Raw genomic sequence first — 27,722 nt, forward strand, 5'->3', positions numbered from 1 at the left:
ATGTGGGCATAATTACTGTGAGGGGACACAAATCTGAACCCTTGTCCTGGGAGCAGGAAATCCTAGCTATAACTCTGCAAAATGTTGCATCTTAGGTTACGCCTTCTTTCCCAAACTCCACCCCCTTGTCAAGCAAGTTAGAAACAAATGTAGAAACACTAGTTGCACAAAAATTGGGCCAATTTACAGCAACCTTTTTAGAGAGATTCTAGGCATAGACACATTAGTAAATCTGGGCCATAGCGTTTGTCTTTGTATTTGGATCAAAAACACTGCAGCCAGATGTTACTTTAAAGTCTATGGCAAATTATTGACAAATCCATATACATCACTTTTTTGTGTTATTTTTGGTGGTTATGTCATTTTCTTTTCCCACAATACATCATGCTCTGGGTCTAGCATTGTTTTCTGATGTTTTTCCCATAGGCTTTCTAAAGGACTTGAAAAATACCTAAAAAAGAAATCCATGTTTTAAAAATCGTCAACAAAAATTCTTGTAAAACACCATACTTGTGGCAGAATTATTGAAGACATTTTAAAAGGTTCTATGTAAATGGTGTATAAACAATCTCATAGAAACTGTGGATAAGTGATTTCAATATTGAAACAAATTTGCCACTGAAATTACGTTTCAACACTCCAAGCTCTTGGTGTTGGAAACTTTTTTTTTCATTTGTCAGTTACATTTTCTCCTCCCCAACTTCCAAGAATCATAGATTTTTATTTTCCGTCCACATAGCCATATGAGAGCTTGCTTTTTACTGAACAATTTGGATTTGTTAATGGTATAATTGCATTTACAATATTATGAACTTTTATTATTACAATATTATTTGTGGGGTAAAATGTATCAAAAATTATAATTCCACCATTGTGTGTTTTTTTTTAGTTTCATATTTATTTAACTTTGCTCTAAAACTGATATACTACCTCTATTGTTCAAGTCAGTACTTAAAAAAACAACAACTTTGTGTTGTCATATTTTGACAGCTTTAACTTTTTTATAATTCCATCTAAAGAGCTGTTTAATCTGTGTGAGGATTTGCTCTTTTTCAGGCCAACATGTGATTTTTATTGACCCCCTTTTAAAGTACATACAATTTTAATAACTTTTTATCGCATTGCATTCATCAGCAAAAATCAGCAATTTTGATTTAGTTTTTTTGTTACAGTGTTCACCAGGCAAGCTAAAAACTTTTATATTTTAATATTGCAGACATTTCCATACACTGCAATACTAATTAATCTATTCAAAGTGAATGGGCCATTCCGGGTTATGGCAACTCAGCTCCCATTCAAGGGAATGGAACATTTACTACACAGTATGTAAATTTGGGCTGTACAAACTTACTGAATGAGAATGATTTTAAAGTGTATCATGTTTAACTTCAAAAGACTAATTTTCTTTTAAGGAACAGAGATGAGGGAAAAAGCCTAATGGAGTCCCTGTATACTGATTTGAGCCATTGAGAACATCTGCAAAATAAATCAGTTTCATTCAAAAAAGTAATCACACGGCATTCTCATTCAAAAAGCAATCATATTGCATTGTCATAAAAAACGTAATCATATTGCATTTTCATGTACTATAAGATGATATAGATAGTACTATGGCCCATTGGTTAGTAGTGAAGGACGGCGGGCCCCCAGAGGGGAATCATTTTTAAAAAATTCCCACAAAAAATATGTATTTTAATCAGGGGCCATTTTATGCATCTTAAAGGGAAACTCTCAAAAATTTGCCCTGCTGGAGCCTAGAATTTTTTTTGTTTTAGGCCACAGAAGTACAGGCCCCAAAAATTAGGCATTCACCTGACAGAAAATAACTTGTGATTATGTGGTTGGAGGTACATTAGGCAGTCACTGGATAAAAATATTACTGTAGGCCAGTACAGGCCCCAAAAATTAGGCATTAACCTGACAGAAAAGAACTTGTGATTATGTGGCTGGAGGTACATTAGGCGGTCACTGGATAAAAATTTTACTGTAGGCCAGTACAGGCCCCAAAAATTAGGCATTCACCTGACAGAAAAAAATTTGTGATTATCTGGCTGGAGGCACACTAGGCGGTCACCGGTACTGTAGGCTACTGGAGTACAGGCCTAAAAAATTAGGCATTCAACTGACAGAAAAGGCTTTTTATGCCACTGTATATACATAAGACAAGAACCATTCTTTGTTCTGGGTTATGGTGGCTATGTGTGGGCTGGCATGCGGAAATTCAATTACACGTAGTGGTCACAGGTGTTGATTTCCTCAGAGATCCATGCCTTATTCATTTTTAGAAATGTGAGGTAGTCCCCACTGTCGTGAGCTAGGCGAGTGCGCTTATAGGTCACAATCCCCCCTGCTGCACTGAACGTCCTTTCAGATAGGACATCCGACAAGGGGCAAGCAAAGAGTTCCATGGCAAATTGTGCCAGCTTTAGCCACAGGTCAAGACTGCACACCCAGTAGTCCAGGGGTTCCTCGCTTCTCAGAGCGTCCACATCGGCCGTTTACCCGATGTAGTCGGACACCTGTTGGTCAAGGCGTTCCCTGAGACTGGATCCGGAGTGAGGTTGTTGATGGGTTGGCAGCAAGAATTATCTCATATCCGAAGTGACCAACACATTGGTACCCGCACCTGTTTTGCTGTTGGTGGAAATTCCTCTGCCAGCACCGGCAACAGCAGAATGCAGCATCTCTCGTAGCAAGGCCTGGAAATGCTGCATTCTGACAGCCCTATGTGATGCTGGCAACATGTCAGCCATTTTGTGTTTGTATCGGGGGTCTAAGTACATTGCTACCCAGTACTGGTCCTTGCCCTTTATGCTTTTTATACAGGGGTCCCTCTTCAAACACTGGAGCATAAAGGCCCCCATTTGCACTAAATTGGAGGCGGTGGAACCCCTGGCTCCTGCTCATCGCCCAGGAGTATGTCATCCTTGGACTCCTCCCCCCAGCCACGGACAACACCAGGGTTTCCAGAAAAGTTTAAAGCCTGGTCTTCTTGCTCCTCTTCCTCCTTCTCCTCCCCCAGGCACCATCCTCCTCTGAGTCCTCTTCAAACTCCTGCTGACTTGTCTCAGATGGAATTCTGGGAATTCATTCAGCAATATGACTTCATGATCTTCCTGCTCCTGCTCCTCGATGGCTTAATTAATGACACAACACAATGCACGCTCCAGAAAAAAGGTATAAGGTACGATGTCACTGAGGACGCCCTGGCTGCGACTGACCAGTTTGGTGATCTCATCAAATGGTCACAGAAGTCTGCATGTGTAGCGCATGAGCAGCCACTGGTGTGGTGAAAAAAAAACAAGCTCCCCAGAACCTGTCCTGCCGCAGAGTTTATACAGGTAGTCGTTAACGGCATGTTTCTGCTAGAGCAGCCTATCAAGCATATACAAGGTGGAGTTCCAGCGCATCGGGCAGTCACAAACCAGACGTCTGATGGGCAAGTGGTGTCGCCGCTGAACGTCAGCAAGGCGAGCCATGGCAGTGTAAAATCTTCCAAAATGGCCAGAGATTTTCCTGGCCTGCCGCAAGACGTCCTGGACCCCAGGGTATTTATCAACAAATTGCTGCACAACTAATTTCAGGACATGTGCCATGCACGGCACATGTGTCAATTTGCCCTGTTTCAGTGTGCTCAGCAGATTGGCACCGTTGTCGCACACCACTTTACCAACTGTCAAATTGTGCGGGGTTAGGCACTGAACGACCTGCAGAGCTGAAAGGAGTGCAGGACCAGTTTGGCTCTTGGCTTCCAGGCACAACAGCCGCAGCACAGCTTGGGAACGTGCTGGGGAAGGGGGGTGCTGCGGAAGAGGCGGTAGCAGTGGAAAAGGAGGAGTCAGCCGAGGAGGAGACGGGGGATGGAGTAGGAGGAGGAGAAGAAGAGGCAGGCATGCATTCAATCAGTGGCGGTAACACCAAATACACACGGGTGCCACGGGTTGCATGCTTGACAGCCGTCAGAAGGTTCACCCAGTGGGCAGTAAATGTTATGTACCTGTATCTTGGCACCGACACTGTGTTCCAGAGATACATTCACTTGCCACTGAACATAGCCATATAACTTTGGGATGCCCTTCTTCCAGAATATTTTCTTCCGGGGACCTTCCATTGTGGTGCTCCAATGGCTGCAAATTTTCTAAATGCCTCAGAGTACACCAGTTTAAATGACAGTAGTTGGCGGACTAGCAGTTCCGACAAGCCGGCGGTCAGCCATTGGGTAAGAGGGTTATCCAGCGTCATCAACTTTTTACGTTCGAACATTTGGGCCACGGAAGCCTGCCTTTTGCCAGATGAAGGTGGAGTGGAGGACAAATTGGAGGAGAGAGGAGAAGGAGAAGGGGCAGGCTGTGGAGCGCCGGGAGTGTGGCTTTGTGGGTTCTGACGGTGTTGCTCCCACTGGGCTCGGTGATGGGAGGCCAGGTGCCTTCTTAATGAGGTCGTCCCTAGGTGAGTGTTGGGCTTACCGTGATTTATGCGTTTACAGCACAGGCTGCAGATAGCAACACTATTGTCAGCAGCTGACATGTTAATTAAAGGCTACACTGCGGAGCCATGTGTCGGCGTCCTGGGAGCACCAGATGTGACCGTGCATGGTTGATGGCTTGCTCCAGATACATTTGCAGTCTGTTTTTTGCCTCCTGTGCACTGCGAGTTCTGCCTGCTTCTCCTCCTTCTCCTTCCTATCTGCTGCTCTGTCTCTCTCTCTGAACTCCCCTCCTCTTCCTCTCTTGTGGGCACCCACGTGACGTCCATCGACACGTCATCATCGTCACCTTCACCAACACTGACATTAGAGATCTCAGAGTAAGCAGCAACAGCTTGGACCACCCTCCTTGGGCTGATCTGGGTACTGTCGTCAGACTGCTGGGTGGTGGCTATTGCTACATCCTCTTCCTGATCCGATTCCAAGAATGGCTGTGCATCGGTGAAGTCTGGGAATTGTTGGGAAAATAATTCCTCTGACTCGATTTGAGGGACTATGGTGGTGGTGGTGTCTTTGGGGGTGCACACAGCAGAGAGTGAGGAAGGTGCTGATACAGAGGATGAAGATGGTGCAGAAGCTGAAGGCTGAGTGAGCCACTCAACCAGCTCTGGTGCATCCTTTGACGAAATTGCACCCACCTTCTCCAACTTCCCACTTAGGCTCCGGCCTGGTGCACCTGCCTGACCCCTATCATCCCTGTGGAATGGCCTGCCTCTTCCTCTGGCTGTCATTTTTAAAATGACCCTTTGACAAAGTCCCTATAGAAGAGCAGTATTTGTGAAAGCAGGTATATAGAACCCATTAATGCTTATTTGCTGGAAGCAGGTATATCAAACCTCCTAACCATTTTTTGGGGGAGCAACAGCTATATCACACCAGTTGCAATTAGTTATTCCAATAGTGTTTGTCCCTCTGTATAGCTGCGGTATCTCAGCAGAACCGCACACAACTGCTGCACAATACAAATGCACTATATAGAAAGTATCTTATAGGTATATCACACCCTTGCCTCAATCTTCTTTTTGGGGGGCAACTAGTATAGCACACCAGTTGCAATTAGTTTTTCAAATAGCATTTTTATCTCTGTATAGCTGCGGTATCTCAGCAGAACCGTACAGAACTGCTGCATAATACAAATGCACTATATAGAAAGTATATTATAGGTATATCACAGCCCTGCATCAATCAGTTTTTTGGGGGGCAAGTGGTATATCACACCAGTTGTATGTAGTTCTTCCAATAGCGTTTGTCCCTCTGTATAGCTGCGGTTTCTCAGCAGAACAGCACACAACTGCTGCACAATACAAACTCACTATATAGAAAGTATATTATAGGTATATCACACCCATGCCTCAATCTGTTTTTGGAGGGCAACTGGTATATCACACCAGTTGCAATTAGTTTTTCAAATAGCATTTTTACCTCTGTATAGCTGCGGTATCTCAGCAGAACCGTACACAACTGCTGCACAATACAAATGCACTATATAGAAAGTATATTATAGGTATATCACACCCTTGCCTCAATCAGTTTGTTTGGGGGCAAGTGGTATATCACACCAGTTGCAATTAGTTGGTCTAATTGCGTTTGTCCCTCTGTATAGCTGCAGTATCACAACAGAACCGCACGTAACTGCTGCACAATACAAATGCACTATATAGATAAAATATTATAAGTATATCACACCCCTCTGTATGTCACACCTATCAATAGAACACCTATCTGAGTCCTTAAAAGGACTTTTGTGGCCCTATTAGCTAGCGTTTGGTGTCCCTAACAGTCTGTCTCTGCTCCACACAGAAACCTCTCCCTACACTGGCAAAAGAATGAATGTAAAATGGTGGCCAGATCGGGTTTATTTATAGGGTAGGGGGTGTGTCCATGTGAAACTTCTCAATTGGCTGTCCTGATCCACCTGATGGATGTGTCATGGGTCAAAGTTCTGCATAATTCAAAAGAATATGGCGCCGGCGCACATCACCATATGTTCGCCTGTTCGTCGAATCGCGAACGGGCAAAGTTCGCCGCAAAACGACAGCCGGGCGAACCGCAAGGCCATCTCTACTTATAGGCTTACAGTGATTTTTCACTCCTCTCCCATCCCTGCAGGATACTGTTGCAATGTTCCTGCGTCTAAATGGAGTGGAAGAGAAAAATAACATGATACAAGGGAATTATTGTTCAGTTTGTTCCCTAGTATATTATTTACAGTGACTCATACATTGATGTACTAATTCGATCCTGTTTTACAAGCTTCATATTCCAAAGAATGTGATTTATTCAGATCAGTAAAACTGTAGTTAGATGTGTTAAATAAAGGATTATCATGTTCCAAAAAGTCAGGTTTATTATATTGAGCTCTAATAATGCTGAGGTAATATACTAAATCCAGACCTGTGGTGAACCTGCAGTGGTGATTCCAGAGATCCAGACTTTTCGGCTTCTCTTGATTACAAAGCGCCTGAACTTTCTGCGACAAATTCATAGAAACAGATGGATGGATATTAAGCTTTATAATGAAGAAACATAATTAGATAATAAATATCAAGCACATTCGGTGCAATATCATGACAAGTACAAAGGGTGAGCGAATACTAATGCACATATTATAGATACTTTTCAGAATACCTATGCAAGCTTTTATAATGCCAACAGATTCAATGGAAGAAATTCCCAGTATACCGCGATAGACTACCATTCTCTGTAAATAGTAGAGTTGTCTATATACCAAACTTACAATATTGGCCACTCATTTGAATTACCATACTTAGTTGATTGTATAATAACCAGCGTATTATCAAGGTCCTGCTGCCTGTTGGTCTGAAAGTCCTATCTGCCTCATAAGCGGACTCCAGTTTTATAACTGACACAAGGCATATGAAGATCCTTGCTACAAATTTTGCATTGGAGCTCTAGGGGTCAAGTTATGCTTACGTTAAAAAATCTCTCCGAAAGAGAACCTACTTGAAGATCGTTTTACAGATATAACTTTACTTCTAAATCCCTTAATCATAATTTACCTTCAGCTCACCAAGTACGTGCACTACATCGCATACTCATAAATTGTATTAGCTTGTTGTTAAATAGTCCCAGAGGCACAGATAAGCAATAACTCATTCAGTATAAATCTGTTAACATGTAAATGAGTACCTACTGTAGCCATTAATTCTTCATTCCCTCATTAGCATATGTAACATTAAGATTACTGCGACATATCCGTGCAGCAAAGACCCATGGATAAAATAAAGGTGAATGCTGTAGCAAGCTTTGCTTTATGCCATAGCATTTTGCTCCAATTAACGTAAATTTCCTTCAGGTCTAATGAATCACAAAAGAGACGCTATTACAGTTTTATTTATTTACTTATTTATTTTGTATAGAAATAACAAGGTCAGATCATTGTTACCGTTACTATTGTCTGTCTCTTAATGGCAGATATCATTGGAAAACATTATACATAAAATATCAAGCACTTTGGATTCACTGGCAAGCAAAAAAAATAAACTAAATATGCATCATGTACCCAAACAGTTCCAGAAAACAGCTTAAAATTGCTTGAAAATGTAAATTTGAAAATTTCAACACATTACCTCAATGGCTTACATATCATTAAAGCGGCTCTGTCACCAGGATCAACCCTATTAAACCAGACATACTGCCTGGTAGGGCTCATCATGCTGATTAAAACTGTACCTTTTTGTCAGCATGTTAAATGGCTGCAGAGCTATCTGCATTTTTATTCATACGCAAGACTGAGGACAGAGCTGCGTCCTGGACTATACATATCTACTGTGTATATGTGTATTATACACACTATGTACTATAGCTTCACCACACTGAGATCTGCTCAGAAAGCTAATATACATAATACCGCTGTATTCACAGGCACAATGTATTATTGTAAAGACACATGTGTTAGCTTATAAGCATACAGTTGCAAGAAAAAATATGTGAACCCTTTGGAATGATATGGATTTCTGCACAAATTGGTCATATAATGTGATCTGATCTTCATCTAAGTCACAACAATAGACAATCACAGTCTGCTTAAACTAATAACACACAAAGAGTTAACTGTTACCATGTTTTTATTGTACACACCATGTAAACATTCACAGTGCAGGTGGAAAAAGTATGTGAACCCTTGGATTTAATAACTGGTTGAACCTCTTTTGGCAGCAATAACTTCAACCAAACGTTTCCTGTAGTTGCAGATCAGATGTGCACAACGGTCAGGAGTAGAGTTGAGCGAACACCTGGATGTTCGGGTTCGAGAAGTTCGGCCGAACATCCCGGAAATGTTCGGGTTCGGGATCCGAACCCGATCCGAACTTCGTCCCGAACCCGAACCCCATTGAAGTCAATGGGGACCCGAACTTTTCGGCACTAAAAAGGCTGTAAAACAGCCCAGGAAAGAGCTAGAGGGCTGCAAAAGGCAGCAACATGTAGGTAAATCCCCTGCAAACAAATGTGGATAGGGAAATGAATTAAAATAAAAATTAAATAAATAAAAATGAACCAAAATCTATTGGAGAGAGGTCCCATAGCAGAGAATCTGGCTTCCCGTCACCCACCACTGGAACAGTCCATTCTCAGATATTTAGGCCCCGGAACCCAGGCAGAGGAGAGAGGTCCCGTAACAGAGAATCTGTCTTCATGTCAGCAGAGAATTAGTCTGCATGTCATAGCAGAGAATGAGGCTTCACGTCAGCCACCACTGCAACAGTCCATTGGCATATATTTAGGCCCAGCACCCAGGCAGAGGAGGGAGGTCCCATAACAGAGAATCTGTCTTCATGTCAGCAGAGAATCAGTCTGCATGTCATAGCAGAGAATCAGGCTTCACGTCACCCACCACTGCAACAGTCCATTGTCATAAATTTAGGCCCAGCACTAGTGTTGAGCGGCATGTCCCATATTCGAATTCGCGAAATTTTGTGAATATTCGAAAGAATATTCGTAAAATATTCGCGATTATTCAAATTCGTTATTATTTCGCATATGCGATAATTCGAATTTTCGCATCGCATAATACATATGCTATGCAAAATTCACATGTGCGCTAATGAAATCGCCTTACGAAGATTCGCAACTCAATTCAATCACTAATATATGAATGCAATGCCCTTTGCCTCTGTTCTGGGACAAGTGTAGATATTCGCATGTGCGCTAATAAAATCGCCTTACGAAGATTCGCACCTCAATCACTTTCTAGGGAATGTGAGACTTTTGGGAATCAATCGAGATACAGTGGGGGGTGATGACAGTAGTTGACAGAGTACAGATCAATGTAATCTGTAAGGTGGAAAGTAAAATAAAAAATACGAATATTCGTAAATCGAATTTTACGAAGTTCTACGTATTCGCGAATATGGTGCTATACTATATGAATGCACAGGCCTTTGCCTCTCTGTTCTGGGGACAAGTGTAGATATTTGCATTTGCGTTAATAAAATCGCCTTACGAAGATTCGCAGCTCAATTCAATCACTAATGTATGAATGCAAAGCCCTTTGCCTCTGTTCTGGGACAAGTGTAGATATTCGCATGTGCGCTAATAAAATCGCCTTACGAAGATTCGCAACTCAATTCACTAATGTATGAATGCAAAGCCCTTTGCCTCTGTTCTGGGACGTGCCGATATTCGCATGTGCGCTAATAAAATCGCCTTACGAAGATTCGCGCCTCAATCACTTTCTAGGCAATGTGAGTAAGATCTGAGCTGTTGGACCTTTGGGAAACAATCAATTATATGTGTACTGTAATTTTGTGGGGGGGGGGGGGAAAACAAAAAACGAATATTCGTTTTTACGAATATATAGCACTATATTCGAAATATTCGCGAAATCGCGAAGTTGCGATATTCGCGAAAAAAATTCGCTTTTCGAATATTCGCGCTCAACACTACCCAGCACCCAGGCAGAGGAGAGAGGTCCCGTAACAGACAATCTGGCTTCATGTCAGCAGAGAATCAGTCTGCATGTCATAGCAGAGAATGAGGCTTCACGTCACCCACCACTGCAACAGTCCATTGGCATATATTTAGGCCCAGCACCCAGGCAGAGGAGAGAGGTCCCGTAACAGACAATCTGGCTTCATGTCAGCAGAGAATCAGTCTTCATATCATAGCAGAGAATCAGGCTTCACGTCACCCACCACTGTAAGAGTCCATTTTCATAAATTTAGGCCCAGCACACAGGCAGAAGAGAGAGGTCCCGTAACAGAGGATCTGGCTTCATGTCAGCAGAGAATCAGTCTGCATGTCATAGCAGAGAATCAGGCTTCACGTCACCCAACATTGGAACAGTCCATTGGCATATATTTAGGCCCCGGCACCCAGACAGAGGAGAGGTTCATTCAACTTTGGGTAGCCTCGCAATATAATGGTAAAATGAAAATAAAAATAGGATTGAATGAGGAAGTGCCCTGGAGTCCAATAATATATGGTTAAGGGGAGGTAGTTAATGTCTAATCTGGACAAGGGACGGACAGATCCTGTGGGATCCATGCCTGGTTCATTTTTATGAACGTCAGCTTGTCCACATTGGCTGTAGACAGGCGGCTGCGTTTGTCTGTAATGACGCCCCCTGCCGTGCTGAATACACGTTCAGACAAAACGCTGGCTGCCGGGCAGGCCAGCACCTCCAAGGCATAAAAGGCTAGCTCTGGCCACGTGGACAATTTAGAGACCCAGAAGTTGAATGGGGCCGAACCATCAGTCAGTACGTGGAGGGGTGTGCACATGTACTGTTCCACCATGTTAGTGAAATGTTGCCTCCTGCTAACACGTTGCGTATCAGGTGGTGGTGCAGTTAGCTGTGGCGTGTTGACAAAAGTTTTCCACATCTCTGCCATGCTAACCCTGCCCTCAGAGGAGCTGGCCGTGACACAGCTGCCTTGGCGACCTCTTGCTCCTCCTCTGCCTTGGCCTTGGGCTTCCACTTGTTCCCCTGTGACATTTGGGAATGCTCTCAGTAGCGCGTCTACCAACGTGCGCTTGTACTCGCGCATCTTCCTATCACGCTCCAGTGCAGGAAGTAAGGTGGGCACATTGTCTTTGTAGCGTGGATCCAGCAGGGTGGCAACCCAGTAGTCCGCACAGGTTAAAATGTGGGCAACTCTGCTGTCGTTGCGCAGGCACTGCAGCATGTAGTCGCTCATGTGTGCCAGGCTGCCCAGGGGTAAGGACAAGCTGTCCTCTGTGGGAGGCGTATCGTCATCGTCCTGCCTTTCCCCCCAGCCACGCACCAGTGATGGACCCGAGCTGCGTTGGGTGCCACCCCGCTGTGACCATGCTTCATCCTCATCCTCCTCCACCTCCTCCTCATCCTCGTCCTCCTCGTCCTCCAGTAGTGGGCCCTGGCTGGCCACATTTGTACCTGGCCTCTGCTGTTGCCAAAAACCTCCCTCTGAGTCACTTCGAAGAGACTGGCCTGAAAGTGCTAAAAATGACCCCTCTTCCTCCTCCTCCTCCTCCTCCTCCTGGGCCACCTCCTCTTCCATCATCGCCCTAAGTGTTTTCTCAAGGAGACATAGAAGTGGTATTGTAACGCTGATAACGGTGTCATCGCCACTGGCCATGTTGGTGGAGTACTCGAAACAGCGCAACAGGGCACACAGGTCTCGCATGGAGGCCCAGTCATTGGTGGTGAAGTGGTGCTGTTCTGTAGTGCGACTGACCCGTGCGTGCTGCAGCTGAAACTCCACTATGGCCTGCTGCTGCTCGCACAGTCTGTCCAGCATGTGCAAGGTGGAGTTCCACCTGGTGGGCACGTCGCATATGAGGCGGTGAGCGGGAAGGCCGAAGTTACGCTGTAGCGCAGACAGGCGAGCAGCAGCAGGATGTGAACGCCGGAAGCGCGAACAGACGGCCCGCACTTTATGCAGCAGCTCTGACATGTCGGGGTAGTTGTGAATGAACTTCTGCACCACCAAATTCAGCACATGCGCCAAGCAAGGGATGTGCGTCAAATTGGCTAGTCCCAGAGCTGCAACGAGATTTCGCCCATTATCACACACCACCAGGCCGGGCTTGAGGCTCACCGGCAGCAACCACTCGTCGGTCTGTTGTTCTATACCCCGCCACAACTCCTGTGCGGTGTGGGGCCTGTCCCCCAAACATATGAGTTTCAGAATGGCCTGCTGACGTTTACCCCGGGCTGTGCTGAAGTTGGTGGTGAAGGTGTGTGGCTGACTGGATGAGCAGGTGGAAGAAGAGGAGGAGGAAGCCGAGAAGGAGGAGGTGGCAACAGGAGGCAAAGAATGTTGCCCTGCGATCCTTGGCGGCGGAAGGACGTGCGCCAAACAGCTCTCCGCCTGGGGCCCAGCTGCCACTACATTTACCCAGTGTGCAGTTAGGGAGATATAGCGTCCCTGGCCGTGCTTACTGGTCCACGTATCTGTGGTTAGGTGGACCTTGCTACAGATGGCGTTGCGCAGTGCACACTTGATTTTATCGGATACTTGGTTGTGCAGGGAAGGCACGGCTCTCTTGGAGAAGTAGTGCCGGCTGGGAACAACATACTGTGGGACAGCAAGCGACATGAGCTGTTTGAAGCTGTCTGTGTCCACCAGCCTAAATGACAGCATTTCATAGGCCAGTAGTTTAGAAATGCTGGCATTCAGGGCCAGGGATCGAGGGTGGCTAGGTGGGAATTTACGCTTTCTATCAAATGTTTGTGAGATGGAGAGCTGAACGCTGGCGTGTGACATGGTTGAGACGCTTGGTGACGGAGGTGGTGGTGGTGGTGTTGGTGGTACATCCCCTGTTTGCTGGGCGGCAGGTGCCAACGTTCCTCCAGAGGCGGAGGAAGAGGCCGAGGCGGCAGCAGCAGAATAGGCCGAGGCGGCAGCAGCAGAAGAGGTAGCAGGGGGAGCCTGAGTGACTTCCTTGGTTTTAAGGTGTTTACTCCACTGCAGTTCATGCTTTGCATGCAGGTGCCTGGTCATGCAGGTTGTGCTCAGGTTCAGAACGTTAATGCCTCGCTTCAGGCTCTGATGGCACAGCGTGCAAACCACTCGGGTCTTGTCGTCAGCACATTGTTTGAAGAAGTGCCATGCCAGGGAACTCCTTGAAGCTGCCTTTGGGGTGCTCGGTCCCAGATGGCGGCGGTCAGTAGCAGGGGAGTCTCTTGGCGGCGGGTGTTCTGCTTTTGCCCACTGCTCCCTCTTTTGCTACGCTGTTGGCTCGGTCTCACCACTGCCTCTTCCTCCGAACTGTGAAAGTCAGTGGCACGACCTTCATTCCATGTGGGGTCTAGGACCTCATCGTCCCCTGCATCGTCTTCCACCCAGTCTTGATCCCTGACCTCCTGTTCAGTCTGCACACTGCAGAAAGACGCAGCAGTTGGCACCTGTGTTTCGTCATCATCAGAGACATGCTGAGGTGGTATTCCCATGTCCTCATCATCAGGAAACATAAGTGGTTGTGCGTCAGTGCATTCTATGTCTTTCACCGCTGGGGAAGGGCTAGGTGGATGCCCTTGGGAAACCCTGCCAGCGGAGTCTTCAAACAGCATAAGAGACTGCTGCATAACTTGAGGCTGAGACAGTTTCCCTGGTATGCATGGGGGTGATGTGACAGACTGATGGGGTTGGTTTTCAGGCGCCATCTGTGCGCTTTCTGCAGAAGACTGGGTGGGAGATAATGTGAACGTGCTGGATCCACTGTCGGCCACCCAATTGACTAATGCCTGTACCTGCTCAGGCCTTACCATCCTTAGAACGGCATTGGGCCCCACCATATATCGCTGTAAATTCTGGCGGCTACTGGGACCTGAGGTAGTTGGTACACTAGGACGTGTGGATGTGGCAGAACGGCCACGTCCTCTCCCAGCACCAGAGGGTCCACTAACACCACCACGACCATGTCCACGTCCGCGTCCCTTACTAGATGTTTTTCTCATTGTTATGGTTCACCACAACAACAAATATATTATTTGGCCCAATGTATTGTATTCAAATTCAGCGGGATATAAATTTGAGGCCTAGTATTTAGGCGCTGGGTGACCGGTATGGATTTAGTGACAGAATTAGACTTGGAAATGCACAGAAGCGTGTGTGTGAAGTTATTCTGAATGACCCTATGTGCACCTTCAATATTATATACCCTTTTAGGGATAGATTTCAAATAGCTCTGATATAGCAGAAACCACTAAATTATGAAATTGCTAAATTGGGAATTGTACTTCAACCCAGAACAAAAAATGTGCTTTGACGGACACTAAATATCTTGCCCAGCAACAACAGTACAGCGGTGGGTAACGAGAGATTTAGAGGGATTTAAATTTGAGGCCTAGTATTTAGGCGCTGGGTCACCGGTATGGATTTAGTGACAGAATTAGACTTGGAAATGCACAGAAGCGTGTGTGTGAAGTTATTCTGAATGACCCTATGTGCACCTTCAATATTATATACCCTTTTAGGGATAGATTTCAAATAGCTCTGATATAGCAGAAACCACTAAATTATGAAATTGCTAAATTGGGAATTGTACTTCAACCCAGAACAAAAAATGTGCTTTGACGGACACTAAATATCTTGCCCAGCAACAACAGTACAGTGGTGGGTAACGAGAGATTTAGAGGGATTTAAATTTGAGGCCTAGTATTTAGGCGCTGGGTCACCGGTATGGATTTAGTGACAGAATTAGACTTGGAAATGCACAGAAGCGTGTGTGTGAAGTTATTCTGAATGACCCTATGTGCACCTTCAATATTATATACCCTTTTAGGGATAGATTTCAAATAGCTCTGATATAGCAGAAACCACTAAATTATGAAATTGCTAAATTGGGAATTGTACTTCAACCCAGAACAAAAAATGTGCTTTGACGGACACTAAATATCTTGCCCAGCAACAACAGTACAGTGGTGGGTAACGAGAGATTTAGAGGGATTTAAATTTGAGGCCTAGTATTTAGGCGCTGGGTCACCGGTATGGATTTAGTGACAGAATTAGACTTGGAAATGCACAGAAGCGTGTGTGTGAAGTTATTCTGAATGACCCTATGTGCACCTTCAATATTATATACCCTTTTAGGGATAGATTTCAAATAGCTCTGATATAGCAGAAACCACTAAATTATGAAATTGCTAAATTGGGAATTGTACTTAACCCAGAACAAAAAATGTGCTTTGACGGACACTAAATATCTTGCCCAGCAACAACAGTACACCGGTGGGTAACGAGAGATTTAGAGGGAATTAAATTTGAGGCCTAGTATTTAGGCGCTGGGTCACCGGTATGGATTTAGTGACAGAATTAGACTTGGAAATACACAGTAGCGGGTGTGTGTGAAGTTATTCTGAATGACCCTATGTGCACCTTCAATATTATATACCCTTTTAGGGATAGATTTCAAATAGCTCTGATATAGCAGAAACCACTAAATTATGAAATTGCTAAATTGGGAATTGTACTTCAACCCAGAACAAAAAATGTGCTTTGACGGACACTAAATATCTTGCCCAGCAACAACAGTACAGCGGTGGGTAACGAGAGATTTAGAGGGAATTAAATTTGAGGCCTAGTATTTAGGCGCTGGGTCACCGGTATGGATTTAGTGACAGAATTAGACTTGGAAATGCACAGAAGCGTGTGTGTGAAGTTATTCTGAATGACCCTATGTGCACCTTCAATATTATATACCCTTTTAGGGATAGATTTCAAATAGCTCTGATATAGCAGAAACCACTAAATTATGAAATTGCTAAATTGGGAATTGTACTTCAACCCAGAACAAAAAATGTGCTTTGACGGACACTAAATATCTTGCCCAGCAACAACAGTACAGCGGTGGGTAACGAGAGATTTAGAGGGATTTAAATTTGAGGCCTAGTATTTAGGCGCTGGGTCACCGGTATGGATTTAGTGACAGAATTAGACTTGGAAATGCACAGAAGCGTGTGTGTGAAGTTATTCTGAATGACCCTATGTGCACCTTCAATATTATATACCCTTTTAGGGATAGATTTCAAATAGCTCTGATATAGCAGAAACCACTAAATTATGAAATTGCTAAATTGGGAATTGTACTTCAACCCAGAACAAAAAATGTGCTTTGACGGACACTAAATATCTTGCCCAGCAACAACAGTACAGTGGTGGGTAACGAGAGATTTAGAGGGATTTAAATTTGAGGCCTAGTATTTAGGCGCTGGGTCACCGGTATGGATTTAGTGACAGAATTAGACTTGGAAATGCACAGAAGCGTGTGTGTGAAGTTATTCTGAATGACCCTATGTGCACCTTCAATATTATATACCCTTTTAGGGATAGATTTCAAATAGCTCTGATATAGCAGAAACCACTAAATTATGAAATTGCTAAATTGGGAATTGTACTTCAACCCAGAACAAAAAATGTGCTTTGACGGACACTAAATATCTTGCCCAGCAACAACAGTACACCGGTGGGTAACGAGAGATTTAGAGGGAATTAAATTTGAGGCCTAGTATTTAGGCGCTGGGTCACCGGTATGGATTTAGTGACAGAATTAGACTTGGAAATACACAGTAGCGGGTGTGTGTGAAGTTATTCTGAATGACCCTATGTGCACCTTCAATATTATATACCCTTTTAGGGATAGATTTCAAATAGCTCTGATATAGCAGAAACCACTAAATTATGAAATTGCTAAATTGGGAATTGTACTTCAACCCAGAACAAAAAATGTGCTTTGACGGACACTAAATATCTTGCCCAGCAACAACAGTACAGCGGTGGGTAACGAGAGATTTAGAGGGAATTAAATTTGAGGCCTAGTATTTAGGCGCTGGGTCACCGGTATGGATTTAGTGACAGAATTAGACTTGGAAATACACAGTAGCGGGTGTGTGTGAAGTTATTCTGAATGACCCTATGTGCACCTTCAATATTATATACCCTTTTTGGGATAGATTTCAAATAGCTCTGATATAGCAGGAACCACTAAATTATGAAATTGCTAAATTGGGAATTGTACTTCAACCCAGAACAAAAAATGTGCTTTGACGGGCACTAAATAACTTTCCCAGCTACAACAGGACAACGGTAACGAGAGATTTAGAGGGATTTAAATTTGAGGCCTAGTATTTAGGCGCTGGGTGACAGGTATGGGTTTAGTGACAGAATTAGACTTGGAAATACACAGTAGCGGGTGTGTGTGAAGTTATTCTGAATGACCCTATGTGCACCTTCAATATTATATACCCTTTTTGGGATAGATTTCAAATAGCTCTGATATAGCAGAAACCACTAAATTATGAAATTGCTAAATTGGGAATTGTACTTCAACCCAGAACAAAAAATGTGCTTTGACGGACACTAAATATCTTGCCCAGCAACAACAGTACAGCGGTGGGTAACGAGAGATTTAGAGGGAATTAAATTTGAGGCCTAGTATTTAGGCGCTGGGTCACCGGTATGGATTTAGTGACAGAATTAGACTTGGAAATACACAGTAGCGGGTGTGTGTGAAGTTACTCTGAATGACCCTATGTGCACCTTCAATATTATATACCCTTTTTGGGATAGATTTCAAAGAGCTCTGATATAGCAGGAACCACTAAATTATGAAATTGCTAAATTGAGAATTGTATTTCAACCCAGAACAAGAAATGTGCTTGAACGGACACTAAATAACTCGCCCAGCTACAGCACTAGGGACAGATTTAGCTGGATATAAATTTGAGGCCTAGTATTTAGGCGCTGGGTGACCGGTATGGATTTAGTGACAGAATTAGACTGGGATATGGCCAAAAAATGAACAGACTATTGCTGGTTAAATGCACTTGGTGTGACAGCTTCACCCTGATGTAGGCTTTAGCCAAAAAACAACCACACCATTGAGGGTTAAATGCACTTGGTGACAGGCGCAGCTTGCCCCTGATTTTGTATATGGCCAAAAAATGAACAGACTATTGCTGGTTAAATGCACTTGGTGTGACAGCTTCACCCTGATGTAGGCTTTAGCCAAAAAACAACCACACCATTGAGGGTTAAATGCACTTGGTGACAGGCGCAGCTTGCCCCTGATTTTGTATATGGCCAAAAAATGAACAGACTATTGCTGGTTAAATGCACTTGGTGTGACAGCTTCACCCTGATGTAGGCTTTAGCCAAAAAACAACCACACCATTGAGGGTTAAATGCACTTGGTGACAGGCGCAGCTTGCCCCTGATTTTGTATATGGCCAAAAAATGAACAGACTATTGCTGGTTAAATGCACTTGGTGTGACAGCTTCACCCTGATGTAGGCTTTAGCCAAAAAACAACCACACCATTGAGGGTTAAATGCACTTGGTCGCAGCTTGTGCTGGCGCACCACAAGACACAAAATGGCCGCCGATCACCCCAGAAAAATGAGACTGACAAACGGTCTGTGCAGCCTAAAAACAGTGAGCAATTGAGGATCAGCAGCTCAATGATCCACAGCTGCAGATCGATCAGTTAATCAAGTCCTTTGGAGGAGTTAATCTGCCTAATCTCGCCCTACTGTCGCAGCCGCAACCTCTCCCTACGCTAATCAGAGCAGAGTGACGGGCGGCGCTATGTGACTCCAGCTTAAATAGAGGCTGGGTCACATGGTGCTCTGGCCAATCACAGCCATGCCAATAGTAGGCATGGCTGTGATGGCCTCTTGGGGCAAGTAGTATGACGCTTGTTGATTGGCTGCTTTGCAGCCTTTCAAAAAGCGCCAAGAAAGCGTCACAAAAGCGCGAAGAAAGCGACGAACACCGAACCCGAACCCGGACTTTTACGAAAATGTCCGGGTTCGGGTCCGTGTCACGGACACCCCAAAATTCGGTACGAACCCGAACTATACAGTTCGAGTTCGCTCATCCCTAGTCAGGAGTAATTCTTGACCATTCCTCTTTACAGAACTGTTTCAGTTCAGCAATATTCTTGAGATGTCTGGTGTGAATCGCTTTCTTGAGGTCATGCCACAGCATCTCAATCAGGTTGAGGTCAGGACTCTAAAAGGGCCACTCCAGAAGGCATATTTTCTTCTGTTTAAGCCATTCTGTTGTTGATTATAATCTTTTTTATGGACAGCAGTGGCTTCCTCTGTGGTATCCTCCCATGAAATCCATTCTTGTTTAGTGTTTTAAGTATCGTAGATTCGCTAACAGGGATGTTAGCATATGCCAGAGACTTTTGTAAGTCTTTAGCTGACACTCTAGGATTCTTCTTCACCTCATTGAGCAGTCTGCGCTGTGCTCTTGCAGTCATCTTTATAGGACGGCCACTCCTAGGGAGAGTAGCAGCAATGGTGAACTTTCTCCACTTATAGACAATTTGTCTTACCGTGGACTGATGAACAGCAAGGCTTTTGGAGATACTTTTATAACCCTTTCCAGCTTTATGCAAGTCAACAATTCTTAATCGTAGGTCTTCTGAGAGCTCTTTTGCATGAGGCATCATTCACATCAGGCAATGCTTCTTGTGAAAAGCAAACCCAGAACTGGTGTGTGTTTTTTATAGGTCAGGGCAGTTGTAACCAACACCTCCAATCTCATCTCATTGATTGGACTCCAGTTGGCTGACACCTCACTCCAATTAGCTCTTAGAGATGTCATTAGTCTAAGAGTTCACATACTTTTTCCACCTGCATTGTGAATGTTTACATGGTGTGTTCTATTGTTGTGACTTAGATGAAGATCAGATCACATTTTATTACTAATTTGTGCAGAAATACATATCATTCCAAAAGGGTTCACTTCTCAGTGAGCAGGACAAAGAAATACTAAAAATGTGCGGCCTGGCTCGGAAAGTGTGGGTCCGCAATTCCGTTCCCTAAAAAAATAAAACAAGTCCTGTTCTTGTCCACAATTGCGGACAAGAATAGGCATATTCTATTAGTGCCGGCAATGTGCAGTCCACAAAATGCGGAACGCACATTGCCGCTGTCCGTGTTTTGCGGATCCGAGGATCCACAAAACACGTTACGGACGTGTAAATGGACCCTATTACTTATGGTACCTGGCTGGCGGCTGTGACGAGGACTCAGGCAGCCCCTGGGCATCGGCCCACTGGGAAATTTCCCTGTAGAGTCTATGGCCAATCCACCCCTGTGTATGAAACTCATGTTGTAAAGGAATTATGTGCAGTGGATAAAGCTGCTAATGCCAAACAGGGATTCACAACAGCAAGCATTAGCAATTTTCTTTCCTGAAGTTTACTGGACTACAGTTCCCAGTACCCTTTGTTTTCCTGTGCGTTTACAGCCTAAGGGAGGTGGAGGTGAGATGAGTTGGGTCTTGGATGGTGGCTCCAGGGAGATCAATAGTGAGAACCACCTACAAGGAGCAGTGAAGGAGAGTCCTTAGATTCCTGCAGTTCCTGAATGGGGAGGGGTGTTACATGTATTTTGCGGATCCGTGGTTTGCGGACAGTAATACAGACACCATCATGTTCATGAGGCATAAGTCTGTATCTCAGAAGGGTGCTGAAGAAAACCCGTGCTTCAGCCTGAACAACTTTGTTGAAACATTTAATAACACGTTTTTTCTCTCCACATTGTGTAGAACAGTGAACCAACCTTGGCTTTCCAGGACAGACACCTTGTTTATGTACCTCCTTGCCTATCTTTTGCACTGCTCCACTGGAATCCCAGTGTGCCTCATGGTTAACAACTACTAGGTTAGTGTTCCTCAACTTCAGTCCTCAGGGCTTACCCGCCAGTCATGTTTTTAGTATTGATCAAGTGACATAATAAGTGTCAATGCATCAGGACCTACCACAGGTATTAATTCTGTGGGATATTCTCAAATCACGACTGGCAGGTGGGCCCTGAGGACTGGAGTTTAGGAACACTATACTAGATGACCCTTCTTTTAACTGTAACAGCCCTGGGAGTGAGGGGAAAGAACATTCCTATTGTGAGTACCGGGGCAATTACAACTCCCAGCACTACTCCCACTCCCATTCTCCCCCCACATTTCCCTCCAGGCGAATGCATGTTTTATTTCTTGCAATCCTGGGCAATGTATGTTGTTTGGTTTACATAAATGTTTAAAGATTAAGCACATGCAGTACATTGGTGATGTACGATGGCTTAATTTTCCTCAGGGTACATAAAAAAAAAAAAAAGGCTGTTCCTGGCTATGTTTATTGGAGATAGTACAAACTAGTATTTCATTTGGAAACTTGCGAATATTATACTTGTAATGGAGCTCATTTGGGAGCAGCTGCTCTGTGCACAGTGACTGAAGAGCACATCTCAGTTCATATTAGCTCCCTTCTATAAAATAGGTGAATGCAAGCAGTTTATTGGGAGAAATCTTAGAGCATATCTGAGGGGATTGAGTGGAGACTTATTACACAGATAAAACGAGTTGGCTAGTATTAGTGGACTGTGGCTTAGGCCTTTTTCACACTACCGTTTGGCTATTCCAGTGTTTTGCGGTCCATTTTTTGTTTCCGTTGTGTTTCCATTTCGGTTCCATTTTTCCGTCCCGTTTTTCCATATGACATATACAGTATACAGTAATTACATAGAACAAATTGGGCTGGGCATAACATTTTCAATAGATGGTTCCGCAAAAAACGTAACGGATACGGAAGACATATGGATGCATTTCCGTATGCATTCCGGTTTTTTTTGCGGACCCATTGAAATGAATGGTTCTGTATACAGACTGTATACGGAACGCAAAATACGGCCCGAAAAAAGAAAAAACGGTAGTGTGAAAGATGCTTAAATCTGACGCACTATGGCTCACAGGCCTCTTTCACACAAATGTATTCGTTCCGTGGCCATATTGAATTGGTCCGCAAATCCAGAGATGCGGTGTGTCATGGAACGGAACCCCACGGAAGCACTACGGAATGCTTCCATGGTGTTCAGTTTTGTGCTTCTGTTGCGCAAAAATATAGAACTTGTTCTATCTTCTTGCGTAACGAACGGATCGCGGACCCCATTCAAGTGAATGAGTCAGCAATCTGCATGCGGCTGCCCCACGGTCTGTGCCCGTGCATTGCAGACCACAATTTGCAGTCCACAGCACAGGCCCGGCCAGCACATGGCCGTGTGAAAGAGGCCTTAAGGCACTATGGTTAGCACTGAGGTCGGCAAGGCAGAACCTAAAGTAGTGGCTGTTGGACACTACCCATACTAAATCTACATGTACATCTTTCAGCACGGATGCCAACTTCTGGTGAAGCTCAGGGCACATGGTGGTTTAGCTGGTAAAGTCCCTGAAGAAAATGGTTTCGACTACCTGCACCCAAGATTTCTCTGTGTTTGAACACCAAATCCGCACCTTAAGCCTCATGCACACGACCGTTGTTGTGTTCCGTATCGAAAAATGGGGTTCCGTTGTTCCGTGATCTGTTTCCGTTTTTGTTTCCGTGTGTCTTCCTTTATTTTTAGAGGACCACCAGACATAAAGGAAAGTAAAAAAAAGTCTAAGACAGGTTTGCCATGCAAATAATAGGAAAAAAAACGGACGCGGATGACAATCTTGTGTGCCTCCGCATTTTTTAGCGGTCCTATTGACTTGAATAGGTCCGTGAACCGTTTTCCACAAAAATAATAGGACAGGTTATATTTTTTGGATGGACTGAAACCACGGATTACGGATGCGGATGGCAAACGGTGCATTAGCCGAGTTTTCAACGGACCCATTGAAGATCAATGGGTCCGCAGAAAATCACGAAAAAACGGTGCAACGGGCACGGAATAAATCAACGGTCGTGTGCATGAGGCCTAAATCTGTGTGTGTTACTTGCAGATTTTGATACGGTTTTGCCCTGATCTCCCCCTTTGCGATGCAATCTGCACAAAAAATCTGCATAAGCAATTGAGTTGCTGAGAATTTCTAAAGCCACACGGCAGGTCAGTTTCTCTACAAAAAAAAGCAAAGTGTACACATTTGTCAAATCTTATGGACTTTGCTGGTACTGAATGATGCTGTCGATTTTCCGCACGAAAAACCCACACAGAAAAAACGTGCATAATCTGCAACATGTGCAGGTAGCATGAGATCTGCTCTGCTCTCTGCCTCTGTAGATGTTCCTGCAGATTAGAGTATACAGTCCAGATGGTATCAGCTAGTTAGCCTCTACCTGCTATCTTTACATGTAGCACAGTATGTCTTTTATGTTCTATTTCCATTAGGCATATAATTATAATTTACTATATTTTTTAAAGTGAGCAATTAATGTTTCAGACCATCCTAATATAAAATGAAATGACACAAACATTCACAAAGTGATTTGGCTGGTGAAATGGCAAGGAAACCAATTACAAGCTGGTTATTCAACTGCAAAACATTTCCTTACTACACATTTCTTCGAACCCTGAGCTCGGTGCAGATGTTTTTAAAAGGGCTTCTGTTTTTATAATGAGATCATGAATATACTGTGCACTATTTAGGGTATGTTCACATGAACCATGTATACTGTGGCAGAAACCGCCCTTCACTTTAGATGCAGTGTATCCACAGCAGTGTCAAGGGACATGTCCAATCTTGGCGTGGTTGCGGCTTTAAACCACCAGCCACTGATCTACAGCTCTGTCTCCAATTAAAAATAATAGGAAGGAGACACCATGGGCCAGATTTACCATTAGCTCAAGTCCAAATAATGGAGTGACAAATTCGCAAATTTTTGCGCAGTCGCAAAAACAGCGCAAAAAATTGCAGGCTTTTATTGGCTCTGCGCTACGCTCGCCAGTTTTCTCAAAGTTGCAAAGTTGCAAGAAAAAGTATGTGAACTCTTTGGAATGATATGGATTTCTGCACAAATTGGTCATAAAATGTGATCTGATCTTCATCTAAGTCCTAACAATAGACAATCACAGTCTGCTTAAACTAATAACACACAAAGAATTAAATGTTACCATGTTTTTATTGAATACACCCTGTAAACATTCACAGGGTGCAGGTGAAAAAAGTATGTGAACCCTTGGATTTAATAATTGGTTGAACCTCCTTTAGCAGCAATAACTTTAACCAAACGTTTCCTGTAGTTGCAGATCAGACGTGCACAACGGTCAGGAGTAATTCTTGATCATTCCTCTTTACAGAACTGTTTCAGTTCAGCAGTGTTCTTGGGACGTCTGGTGTGAATCGCTTTCTTTTTTTTTTTTTTTTTTTTTATTTATATTTTTATTGTAAATTTTTTATAACAAGGGACCAAGGTATAGGCTCGCAGGCCAAGCAAATGCAAGACATCGATATGAGACATGGATATGAGATATGAACATGAGACATGGATTAGGTATACATCAATAATCAGAAGAGAGGCACTGTGCGTCATTTGAGGTAGAGTCGACACATAATCGAGACATAGCTAAGCTAAGTAAAGAAAGGGTGGGGGGAGGTCAGCATCTGGTCCCCAGAAGGCAGGTAAGGCCTGAAGGGATACGTGGAGGTACATACAGCGAGGCTAGAGGATTACCCCTAGAAAGTATGACACATGATGGTCAAGATGTAAGAAGACTACCCACATGGGCTACACTCAGCAAAGATGGGTTACGGCTTGGGAGACCTAAATTTGGACCATAAGGACAATTTCTTGAGGAAAGATCCATGGGCGCGTGCTTCCCAGGCTGACAACTCCTCAAATCTGTGTATCTGGTCAATCTTTAGGAACCACTGTTCCAGGTTTGGAACAACAGGGCGGAGCCAGAATTTAGGAATGAGGAGACGGGCAGCCATCAACATCTGAGTGAATACAAATGGAGGTTTAGCATCCTCTTTAGACTGAGGGAGGGACAAAAGGGCTATTTGAGGTGAAAGAGTGATCGAGGTGCTGCACACTTTGTTGGCGAGCGAGAAGACCTCACTCCACCATGTATGGATAAGGGGACAGGTCCACCATATGTGTAGGAAAGTCCCTCTCTCCCCAAGGCATCTCCAGCAAGCGTCAGAAGCAGAACCGGCGTACCTTGATGTTTTATCTGGCGTGTTGTACCATCTAGTAAGGATTTTGTAACCATTTTCTTGGATTCTGACGCAGCGAGAGGTCCCGTGGGGAGACTCCAGCAAAGTAGGCAGTAAGTCAAATGGGATTGTAGTGTTTAGATCTGACTCCCAATGTGCAATAAATGATGGTTTGGCTAGCATAGGGGGTGAGCGGAGTTTGCTATAGATCCGCGAGATTAGTTTCTTTGGTATCTGACATTGAGAAATCAGAGATTCAAGCCAAACCCACGGACGCGTGAGGTCTCCTAGGGTGACATGTTGTTTCAGGTAGGATCTAATGTAGGTAACAGAGAAAAAATCACGCGGATGTGGATTCAGAAGGGCAATCATGTCCTTAAGATCCATACATTCTCCAGACTGAAGTGCTAAGGAAATTATAAGGGTCTTGGATGACGAGAGCTCCGAAGAGGTCGCCCTCCTCAGTTCCAAAGGGGCCGTGTTTAATATATCAGATACGGACAGGAGTGGAGAGGGGAAAGGAATAGAGCAATGCGTTGAGGACAGCCACTTCCAAGCCTCTAAGGTGGCTTTAAGTATTGGGTAATAGGTCATGGGGCAAGAAGGGACTTGTTTGTGGCCTAGGAGGAGCGCCCTGGCCGGGCTATTTAGAACGTCCAATTCCATCTGAACCACTATGGGTGGTGGAGAAGGGCGCAACCAAGCCAAGGCCCGTGAGATTTGGATGGCTCTTCCGTATAATTCAGGATTTGGCAGACCAATTCCCCCTGCCTGTCTAGGCTTAGTGAGAAGAGCACTGGATAGTCTCGCCTTTTTTCCATTCCAAATAAAGAATCTGAATTTCTGCATTATGGAATCATAGTAATGTTTAGGGACCGATATGGGCAGAACTTGTTGCAAATATGTGAGTCGTGGAAGTATTAGGGACATGACTAGGTTTTTGCGACCAAACCAAGACAGTGTGGGATTGTTTCGAGCCAGGTGATCAATGGCTTCAAAGAGTGACTGCTTCAGCGGGGTATAGTTGAGGGAGAATAGGTCCGATATGTTAGAGCTAATCTTGACTCCAAGATAGGTAATAGAAGGGGAAGACCAGTTAAAAGGGGAGTTTATCATCAGCTGATGTTTAATTGTTAGTGGGACCCCTAGGCAGAGGACTAGTGATTTATTAGAATTGATTTTGAAGTCCGAGAGATTGCTGTATTCATTTAGATGGAACTGAATACGGGGTAGGGAAGTCTTGGGATTGACCGTCATCACAAGGACGTCGTCAGCAAAGGCAGCTAACTTCTGTTCCCTACCTCCCAAACATAGACCCATTACCTCCCAGTCCAATCTAATGGTGGCCAGTAGGGGCTCCAGGGCCAGGATAAAGAGGAGGGGTGATAGGGGGCAGCCCTGACGCGTTCCATTTCTAATGGAAAATGGAGAGGATATTGTGCCATTGACTAGGACAGTTGCTGATGCACACTCATACATCGCAAATGTCGCTTGAGAAAAAGAGTCAGGAATGCCAAAGATCCGTAATACATGTTTTAGATATGACCAATTGACCCTATCGAATGCTTTTTCGGCATCCGTGCTAAGTAAGAGTAACAGGGAGGACACTCGTTTGGCATGGCACAAGATATTAATCACTCTAGTAGTGTTGTCTTTGCCTTCCCTATTGCGGATGAAACCAACCTGGTCTCCATGAATCAAATGAGGCAGGAGGGTAGCTAACCTATTGGCCAGAATCTTGGCCAGGAGTTTGAGGTCTATGTTTAGGAGGAAAATAGGCCTATAATTAGCGCAAATTTTAGCATCTTTCCCTTCTTTGGGTATAAGAGTGATGTTGGCCGCGGTCATATCTCTGGACAAGGGGATTCCTCGCAGGGTCTGGTTACACACTTTCAGGAGATGAGGTAGGAGAATTTCATGAAATGTTTTATAATAGGCCAGTGGGAGACCGTCAGGGCCTGGGCTTTTTCCTAGTGGCATTTGATTCATAGCTGTTTTGAGCTCAGCAAGGGAAAATGGGGCCTCAAGACGCGATTTCTGTTCTGGGGAAACACTAGGGAGGTTTGCAGCCTCTAGGAAAGAGGATATAGCCGTTGAGCGGGATTCCGCAGCCATTTTTGGAGGGAGATTATATAAATCTTTGTAGAAGGATCGAAATTGGGCCGCGATTTGGGATGCTGAGTATATGGGAGTCCCATCTTGAGAGGAGAGCTGGTGGACATAATTCGCGGATCTTCTCCCTTTGATCCTGTTCATGACAAATTTGGTGGCCTTATCTCCGTGCGCAAAGAATTTGTGTTGTGTGCTCATGTAAAACTTGGCTGCTCTAGCGTTCAGGAGGAGTTTGAGTTTGGCTCTATGTTTTA

This window comes from Bufo gargarizans, chromosome 5 (genome assembly GCF_014858855.1).
Source record: "Bufo gargarizans isolate SCDJY-AF-19 chromosome 5, ASM1485885v1, whole genome shotgun sequence".
NCBI classification, from domain to species: domain Eukaryota; kingdom Metazoa; phylum Chordata; class Amphibia; order Anura; family Bufonidae; genus Bufo; species Bufo gargarizans.